This window comes from Nicotiana tabacum, chromosome 22 (assembly GCF_000715075.1).
Source record: "Nicotiana tabacum cultivar K326 chromosome 22, ASM71507v2, whole genome shotgun sequence".
Taxonomy (NCBI): Eukaryota; Viridiplantae; Streptophyta; class Magnoliopsida; order Solanales; family Solanaceae; genus Nicotiana; species Nicotiana tabacum.
The window spans coordinates 89,650,017-89,659,135 of NC_134101.1; positions in this window are offsets into that span (position 1 = coordinate 89,650,017).

Here is a 9,119-nt window from a genome sequence, read left to right on the forward strand (position 1 = left end):
AAGGGAGCTAAGAGTTAATTCTATTTCCACCGTTAAATAGGCCATGAGGTAACATAGTATATGTTTTTTTTCAAGATTAAGCACTAGACACCCCCTAATTCAACATCAGACAGTTACTATGCCCCATTGCAAGCCAGCATCCATATTTTGGCACCTGCAAAAAATAATAATTAAAATAGTGCGCAAACAAAAAGAAGCATTGTAGAGAAATTATTATAGTTCCAAGGTGAAAAAAGGGACATACAAAGGTTCACCGATAGTAAAAGAAGCTCTTTTGCCGTGAGATTAGAATTGTGGTCTAGTGATTATAAAGTTCATGCGCACTCAAGTAGTGTGGGATTCAAATTTTACCCATGTCCTTCCCTCCCTTTCGCCCAATTCATGATCCGCTCCACGAAACACTTTTGCCTTTTGTTCTTTTAACGTCCACTCATTATAAAAAATATGGAAATATCCAAATATGCCCTTGTACTATACGAAATTGAGCACATTTGTCATTCGTTAATACTTTAGCCCACATATGCCCTTACCGTCACATAATTGGTCCATATATGTCCTTTTTGAAACGGAATCCACCCAAACTAATAAGCTCTTTCGTTAATTGTACTAAAATGTATTACAAACACTATTTTCTTTTTATTAGTACTTTTTTTAACCTTCTCTTTTCTTTCTTCTTTTTTCTTTTCTTCTCTTTTTTTTGCTTTTTTATTTCTCCTATATCCGAGTCCCTTCATTGCTGATTTTCCATTTTCGCCACCAATTTAACTTGACAAAACTTATGAATACCTGCTAATTTTACTATCACAAACCTCACAGGTTCTTCTAACCTGAAGGAGATGAAAATTATCGGAGAATTTTTTCGGTGGTGTTAATTGGGTGAAAGTAGGATATAGTTATTCAGATTTTGAAGGTCTTGTTCCCTTCAGATCTGAAGCTCCACGATGAACAACACCTTCAAAATCTGAATACCATATCCTACCTTCACTAAATTAACACCATCGAAAAAATTTCTCTGACAATTTTCATCTCTTTCTTTTCAGAAGAACCAGAGCCTTCTCGCTTGGAAGGTTTTGGTGGTGTAGGTTTGATTTTTAGGAATAAAATCACGTGAAATTGGTGACGGAAATGGAAAAGGCCTCGGCAATGGAGGAAATCGGATATGAGAGAAAGAAAAAGGAAAAAGAAAAAAGAGAAGAAAAGAAAAAAGAAGAAAGAAAAGTAAAAGAAAAAAGTACTAACAAAAAGGTGATAGTGTTTGTAATACACTTTAATACAATTAAAGAAAGAGTTAATTAGTTTGGGTGGATTCCGTTTCGAAAAGGATATAATATGGATCAACTATGTGACAGTAAGGGCATATATGGACCAATTATGTGATGGTAAGGGTATATATGGGCTAAAGTATTAATGAAGGGCAAATGTGCTCAATTTTATATAGTAGAAGGACATATTTGGACCTTTTCCGTAAAAAAAATATAAAAAAAAGATAACTCGATACATTATTTGTCGCTACGTGCGAGTTCGTGAAAGACCAGACCATATTAGGTGTGTTGTACGTAACAATACCTTGTATTTCGGTAAAAAGTTATTTTTATGGCTTGAAACTAGTCGCACGGGAATTATTCTTATTGTTTCGCCAAAACTTCTCTTTATTCACACCCTTTGCTGGTCTAGTGAAATAAGGCAAATAAGGAAAGAACATTAGAAACTATTCACATTGATTATTTATGCAAGTACAAAATGCAAATTTGCAAAGAAGTACTAAGGAATCGTGCCACAGGAGAATGGCCCTCTTGCTGTTAAGGCCTCTGCTAGCAGCGGTGCTATTACTAATTACTCCTGCGACAAGATTCTGATTAAGTTATCTGTTTGAAGCATAACACAATTTGTCGATGAAGTTTGTCTTCCGTTTTTGTGAATCAACAACAGTTAATTGCATCGCGATTCCAGTAGTTTCACGATCTTTTACTGTATTACCCAAATAATACTTGAAATTACAAAATTCTAATAGGCGGATTTCTCTAGTAAAGCATGCACCAAGTTACTAATCAATTAAGTCAAATTACTGAAAATTTAATTAATTAATTTATTATTATTTTTTAAAAAATTTGCTTAATTTATTTTATCTGTCGGATACAGTATTCACTAGTCGGGTTTACATATGAAAAATTTTAAGCTTTCATAAAGGTGCATCATCAATCTTTAAATCGAGATATAGATTCTATCAACTAATTATTTTGCCAATGTACATTATTATTGTCTATTTTACCTAGCATATTGGCCCACAAAAAAATCTCGGCTTTTAATAAATTAATGTAATAAACAATATATGCAACTACTAATGATTATATAAAGATTAAGCGTATAAGTACATTGAATGGACTAGAAAATTATTAATTAAGTTAATATATAAAATACTTATCACTTGATCCTTTCAGTATATACTAAATGCACTAGTAGAAGAAATCGAAATTATACTAATTTTATAATTAAGATACATTATATCTAATCTTATGTTTCTATCATTCCGATGGCTTATCCAATTCCAATCATTAGATTGTAATCATAAACTTTATGACTTATAAGAAAACAATAATATAATCTTACGTGTAAAGTTAAATCGCTATACACTAAATCATTTACTAGATAAACAATTGTTTCATAAAAAAATTCTATAATAAAACGCATAATTGATAGTATATCCTAACAGATTCTCCTAACACTTCGTATGAAAAAAACCCCCACTTACACTCAATATTTGTACCAAAAAACAAAATCTTACTTCTTGGTCTCTATATCCCCTATCCTTGGTCACCAGGGGCATATGTTTTGGCTAAGCTGTAAAAATTAGCTTATTTTGAAAATTATTTTTTTTAAAGTTCTTTTCTCAAAAGTACTTTTGGTGAAAAACAGTTTGTGTTTGGCTAATTAATTTGAAAAGCATTTCTGAGCAGCAATTAGCGTTTGGATAAGCTTTAAGAAACTGCTTCTAAGTATATTTTTCTCAAAAGTGCTTCTCAAAAAAGTACTTTTGGAGAGAAACTACTTTTTTCTGCTTCTCCAAAACTGCTTCTGCTTCTCCTCGAAAACACTTTTTTTCCTTCCAGAAGCTTGGTCAAACACCTCAATTTTTGGTCAAAAGTGCTTTTGACAAAAAAAAAAAAACACTTTTCGCCTAACCGGCTATTACTCTCCAGCTCATTTTCTACATTAAAGGGACTTGTTTCTAGAATTTCATGAAGACATCTTTATAATCAATGGAATTCGTGTTCAACAACTTTGAATGGAATCCTTTTCCCATGTTATTTAACTGTTGACTTACCTATGACCGACTAGCCTTCAATTCATTTTTGACTAGAGTGTAAATCATCGTAAGGTAGACCGGTTAGTCTACAATAATGCCTTTCACAGATTTCCCAGGAAGAATGAAATGGGCTATGTTAGAAATTATACAATTGTCGGTTCTGTGCTGAGTTTGTACTAGAGAGGAGCCAACTAGTTGCAAAACATGAGTTTAATTAGTATACTCAGTATATGTTATTTTGGGAAAAAGGCTAAAATTGTACCTATACTATTGAAAATTAGTCACGTTTATATTCGTTTCTATTTTCCGTCCAAAATCATACCTACCGTTAATAAAGTATATAAATTTGTCCCTAACCCTAACAAATTTTGTGGCACCGGACCCCAAAATAATTTGCCAACTAGGCAAATTTTGAAACCCCCCCCCCCCCCCCACACCCTTACAACCCGTTAATTCGTATCTTCTGAGCATCTCTCAAGCTGAGTGATGACGGCTTGAGCTGACGGCTGAGTGATGACGGCTGCCGTGACCATAAGCTGTTGCTGGTTGCGCTTCACGCTGTTTTTGTAGAATCTGGGTTTGTCCTCCTTAACCCTGTTTCCTTTACTCAACTTAGTGGGTCCTAATTTTGGAAATGTTATTGGCCTTCGGGTGTTGAATTGAAGTTTCATTGTTTAGGGAAGTTTTGTGTTGCTCACTGGTCATTGTCCGGTGGTGTTTCCACACGCAGAGTAACCTTGAATGAGGATCAGATGGTTCCCTTTTTGAATGTTGTGTCAAGATCAGTAGTCACAAAAATGAAGACAACCCGCGGTGGTGGTTCTTCAAGGAACTTCAGAAATGATAGCAATGTCATTGAAGGCAGCAAGTGACATTCATCAACAAAAAAAACCTTGAATCCTAAAGAAGATGATGGCTGATTTGCTGTCAGATTCTTTAGAAGATACTACTAATTAACGTGGTATAAGGGTGGGGCAGATTTCTAAAATAATGAGTCAAAATTTGCCTAGTTGGCAAATTATTTTGGGGTCCGGTGCCACAAAATTTGTTAGGGTTAGGGACAAATTTATATACTTTACTAACAGCAGGTATGATTTTGGACGGAAAATAGAAACGGGTATTAACGTGACTAATTTTCAATAGTATAAGTACAATTTTAACCTTTTTCCCTTTTATTTTACACATTAAGTCACCTAAAAGATAATCACATATGATCACCATAGTAATGAGGTTAGTAACTTGGTAAATATGACATATAACCTTTTACCCCATGTAAATATGTAGTGATAACAATTCTTTATTTTGTCAACATATATTAGTTAAATCTGGAAACTGTTATGATGTGAAAGCTACCACACAGGCAATCAATTCCTCGTAACCCTAGCGTCAAGGATATTTTTGCAAAACCTTTTTAAACGGGAACAAAATTTAATCAATTGCCTCAAATGATCCTATATTTGCAAATCTCCCACCAAATAAGGAGTCTTATTCACCGTTTAAATCAAATCAAATAATTTAATATTAGCATTAACAAATTAAACTGAGAATATATGTTAATTAATTATAATCAAATAATAAATATGTTGATAAGATTAATATATATATTCATGATTTTGGTATAAATATCGAATAGAAATTTTATTTATTTTGTTGGTGCATGCACAATTCGAGTGGCCCATTACATGCATAAACAATTGTAGTCTGGGAAGCAAACTGGGAAGGAAAAATTAAACTGCTTAATTGTCCCTTTATTGGTAGTCTGCAAATTAGGGGCAATTGTCTTTTCTATGTTTAAGTTTATCTAATTAAAATAAAAATTCCTCCGATCGTAGAGAAAAATGACCCCTTTTAGAGAAAATTACAGGAAACAATTAGTCGATTTACCTCCAATTTCACTTTATTACCCGATTTAGCCGCCAATCACTTTCCTAGCTAAATAGTATGTGGATACTAGGCATTGAAGTTAAACTTTAAACAAAAGAAATTATTTGAATCTTATACGTTTCCCAAGGACTGGTAGTACAAATCATGAGCTCCTAAGAATAGAGTTTACAAAGCTGATATGAAGTAAATACAACTTCTATTTGAAAAGTACATAAACAAAGTTTTATAAATCTAAGGCTATCATGAACAAGAGGCAGCTACAATAGGGACGCAGGTACATCTTCAAATCCAGCTCCCATCAAACACAACAACACCATCAACTAACACCAGCACGCAAGGTGCAGAAGTGTAGTATGAGTACAACCGACCCCATGTACTCAATAAGTAACAAACCAAACCTTAGGTTGAAAGTAGTGACGAGCTAGAACATAGGTCGGGCCCAACACCAATAACCAACATCAGTTCATAACAATGTAAAGTAGATAACAAAAGAAGTAACTCAGAATTTAAACTGCTCAATTTTTTCATAATTTTCGAAATAGTTCCGCTTCCAAGTATATCAATGAAAAACCAAATCCTTTACCGAAATCGTCGAAAAACATGACATAGTTTGAAAACTGTAAATTCTTTCAAAAATCCTTTCTACAATAAATAAGATGTTTCATTTTCTTTCTAGATAGAAAATATAAAATATCTCTCTATGCTCATATACCAATATGTGTAAGAAGTCATGAATGACGTGATACCGTACAATATGAGGAAAAATACATCTCTATGCCTGTATGTCATGTGTGCGTGTCAATGCCATGTATCTCAGAGATGAATCACGTACTCACTCTCTCAGAGTACTCAATCTCACTGTCTCACACTTTCTGTTCATCATGCCCAATCACTCAGTACCGTATATGGCCAATCCGCCCCAGGAAAGATCTATCCCGGAATATATACATCAACTGACTAACAATCACTCAGTATTGAGTAGGGCCAATCCTTCTCGTGGAGATGATCCATCTCCAGGTATATAATTCTTCGGAAAAGATCCATGTCCAGGAAAGATCCATCCCTCAATATAATAAACCGTGCTCACTAGGGGGTTTGTACAGACTCCGGAGGGGCTCCTATAGCCCAAGCACTATCATAAGCCAGACCAGACATAAATCAATATAACATGCTGCGACATATATCCCGATCCCATAACTGTCACTCATATCAGGCTCTCGGCCTCACTCCGTCATCAATCTCTCCAGTCTCACTCATGGTGTCACAATGCCATAAAACTAGCTCAACAATAATGATATGATGTATCAATAAATTACAACTGAGATCAAAATATAATATGAATGCATGAATATGACTGAGTACGAAATATCAGTAAAATCAGTGAGATGACAGCAAGAAATGACCATTATGGATCCCAATAGGATAAACATGTAGCTTAGGTATAGTTTCTAACATGTATCATAGCTCAATAGCTCATGTACGTAGAGATTTCATGGTTATAGATAAGATCAGGACACACTACCACAGAAACAACAGAGTCACTATTCACACGGTGCACGCCCATCACCTAGCATGTGCGTCACCTTATTATAAATCACATAGCACATAATTCTAGGTTTCATACCCTCAGCACTAAGTTTAGAAGAGTTACTTACCTCGAACAAGCCAATTTCAATACCGAGCAAGCCAAGCGATGCTCCAAAAATACCATCTCGCGCGTTTCGACCTCTGAATAACTCAATATGAGTCCCACATCTCAAAATGTGATAAAAGAACCAAAATCTCGATTTTATAGCTTCTGCCCAGCATTCTCCGCATTTGCGGACAGTTCGTCGCATCTGCGACCACCACTTTTGCGGTAAGACTTCGCTTCTGCAAAAACAGCCTAACCCAGCAATCACTCGCACCTGCGGTTCTTAAGCCGCTTCTGCGCACTTGAACAATATCTGTGGTTGCGCTGGTGCTTCCAAGCACCTGCACCTGCGATCCTTACGTCCAGCTCCCCTTAACGCTTATGTGATAACACTGCTGCTTTTGCGGCTTCGCACCTGCACCCAACACTCCGCAGGTGCGATCACACCAGAACCAGAAATCTTCAGCAATGCATCATGAAATGAAAATGATCCGAACCTCATCCGAAATTCACCCGAGCCACTCGGAACCCCGTCCAAATATACCGACAAGTCCCACAACATAACACGAACCTACTCGAGGCCTCAAAACACACATAACAACATTGAAATGATGAATCATATCTCAATTTGAAATCAATGAACTTTGGAACTTCAAACTTCACAACCGATGTCGAAACCTATTAAATCGCGTCCAATTCACCTCAAAGTTTGCACACAAGTCTCTAATGACATAACGAAGCTATACCAATTCCCGGAACCAAAATCCGAATATGATATCAAAAAGTCAACTCCCGGTCAAACTTTCCAAAAATCCAACTTTCGGCATTTCAAGCCATATTTAATTACGGACCTCTAAACCGCAATCCGGACACTCTCCTAAGTCCAAGATCACCCAATGGAGCTAACGAGACCATCAAATTTCTGATCCGAGGTCAAATACTCAAAAAGTCAAACTTGGTTAATTGTTCCAATTTAAAGCTTCCTAGTTGAGAATCATTTTTCCAGATCAATTTTGAATAACCTAAAAATAAAAACCGACGATTCACACAAGTCAAGATACATCATACGGAGCTACTCATGCCCATAAACTACCGAGCGAAGTGCAAATGCTCAAAATGACCGGTCGGGTCGTTACATCCTCCCCCACTTAAACATACGTTCGTCCTCGAACGTGCCCAGAGTTGTTCCCAAAGCCATCAAACCGCCGTGTAACCTTACCATGAACATACTCAGGGGTGATCCCACATCACCCTATACCATATAGGTCTGATAACATAACATAACTGAAATTTCTTAATTCAACCTAGCCCATAAACCTAAGAACCAATTTCCAACATCCCAAATCTCTATAAGATCAGAATCTCGCATCTACACACTGTATAAGTCTGAACAAGCTGTATCAAGTTGTAATCATAACCCAAGATGTAATCATGTGATATATCACATAACTCAATTACTCATAGCAATGATTTCTAATCACGGTAGCTGCTCAAAACAGCCCAATACTGGTAATAAACCTCATATCAACCAGAACCTCGTTCTAAACCTTCGTACACTACTGATGATGAAAGAAACACGTAGAAACTCATAACCATTCATCATATCAACAAGTCATGGAGCTCTCTCTCCTTCGACAAGAACTATAGCAAATTTCTAGGCCGACTTTTGATATTATCCTTCCAACACGACCACTCTAGTGACATGACACACCCATATAATCTAAAGCCGCAACCACTCTAGTGATGTGACACATCAATATAATCTAATGCCACAACTCGTGCAATCCGTGCACCAATATGTAACATTCCAAATGTACTCAAACATGGAAAATGACTCAAACAAGAGAACCGTCCCGCAAGGTCAAAGGGTACCACCACAACGCAATGCTATGAACCCATCACACACACAGAACCAAAACACACGAATCTAACACAAAGGATCATACCTCAATATAACTCCACCACAATACGTGACCCCATCCAAACGTGGTCCATATTATATACCTCAAGCCACCTTGCTCAAAATCAATAACCATGTGAAATTCAACATAAAGTACCCAAAGTGCATTACCATAACCACGGAGAGCAAATAACACAGTACCACAATCCGGAAAGAACATAGCCAACGCGCAATCAATCATGCAACACCCAAATACTCATCTCGCTAAAATTCCGCTATACATCCCAAATAGAACCGCACCATGTGTGCATATAACCCACGAATCGTAACCCCTCATAGCAAAGAAGGGTAACTCATAGAACATATCGGAACACGAATAAGCTCAACTCTAACCGAAT